The 1641-nt window shown below is 39.7% G+C and overlaps 1 pseudogene across 1 annotated transcript; it reads right to left on the reverse strand.

Moving 5' to 3' along the window:
• Positions 1-1060: 1060 nt before the first annotated feature.
• Positions 1061-1404, reverse strand: LOC308259504 (large ribosomal subunit protein P2-like; annotated as a pseudogene). The gene has a single exon. The product of its transcript is annotated as a large ribosomal subunit protein P2-like (transcript).
• Between the last annotated feature and the right edge of the window lie 237 nt (positions 1405-1641).

Consider the following 1641-nt stretch of genomic DNA (forward strand, 5'->3'; position numbering starts at 1 on the left):
TAATAAATATTTGTTTCAGTTCTTTACCAATCTTACCACACTAAGGAAATACACAGTAATTTTTCTTCCAGAGGATAGAAACAAATCATTTCTTCAAAATACTAATTTAATCTATTCTGCTAAAGCATAACATAATCATGCATTTTCCATTAAAATGCATTTTTAAGGTCATATGGACTCATTATCAAAGTAGAAGCTTAGCACAAAGTAAGGGAAAAAAGATAGTCCTCTAAGGCTTTGAAGGAACCTTGTTTTTATAAGATAAATAGCAATTTCCCATCAGAGTCATTTGGGAAATGCCCATGAGCAGCCAGTATCAGGGGAGATGATGGCTTTGCCCACAGAGAGACTCAAGTCTATAGAAGGAAGGAGATTGAGAATTGGATCCTAAATACCTCTGGTCCCTTAGGTTTCCAGCAAGACCCAGTCCCTACTCAGTGCTTGTAGAGTGTACAGGCAGTGTATTTTATGAATAAAAGCAAGATTGCAGATGTCTAGCTCAGTTATTTGACTCCAGGGGAATCAAACATGATCTCTGTATCCTGGATTCCAAAAATAGGAGTGGACCCTTCTGAGGCCCTGGTAAGCAAAGCTCATTTATTCTGTTGGTATATACTGTAAGATTTTTCCGTTTTGAGTCTGTCTTTTGCAAGACAAGGATGGAGTACAACTCTCTAATATACTATCAACTATCAATTTAATGGTCAAATCAAAATATTTATCTGTTTGACCAGTTGTACACCTGAATTAACCAGCATCTGGCATGAGTCAACCACCTTTCTCACCAGCTGGAGAGTGCTAAATTGAATAGTTCTTCATTGACCCTTAATTCAGCTCAGAGAATTGATCCCATTCAGAGGTTGTTGAGTCACCTCATGTTCTCCTCTGATTGGTGTTGTGGTTGTCAGTGGAACTGATGAGTCCTGTGATAATTTACTAAGTATTTGTAATTTTACTTTGTGACAAACTCTTTCTATTTATCTATTTTTATTTTTCTTGCTTCCTTTTTCATTTTTTTTCAAGATACGTAAAAAGGCTTTATTTTCAGAGGAGTGGGAATTTAATCAAACAGGCCAAATACCATGTCATCATCATACTCTTTGGATTCTTTCTTCTTGTCTTTCTTCTCCTCTGCTGTGGCAGGGCCAGGGCCAGCAGCAAGTGCTGCAGAGCCGGAGGCAGCAGAGACAGCCACAGCCCCACAGCTGGTACATTGGCAAGCTTGCCAATACCTGAGCAATGACGTCCTCAATGTTTTATTCTATTCAGCTCATTGATGACCTTGTTTAGCTGACTGTCAACCGCCTCAATGCCCATGCTGCTCAGGATCTTCTAGATGTCTTTGGTGCTAGGAGATGAGTTGTCTCCAAGGGCAGCCAGCAGGTAGGAAGCAATGTAGCCCATGTCGCCAGCAGCGAGGAACAGGCCTCATGTGTGTGACACTGGTGGCAGCAGGGAGCAAAAGCCCTTTTTCTTTTTATTTTTCTTTATTTGATTGGTGCATTATGGTTTTATATAATAGCAAAATTTCTTACTATGTATTTGTACATGCACATACATAATTTGGTAAACTTTATTCCCCAGCACATCCCCTTTTCTTCTCTACACCCCTCCTCTTTCCTCTTTCTCTAGTTTACTGGC

The sequence above is a fragment of the Muscardinus avellanarius genome, assembly GCF_963383645.1.
Source record: "Muscardinus avellanarius genome assembly, chromosome: 3".
In the NCBI taxonomy this organism is placed as follows: domain Eukaryota; kingdom Metazoa; phylum Chordata; class Mammalia; order Rodentia; family Gliridae; genus Muscardinus; species Muscardinus avellanarius.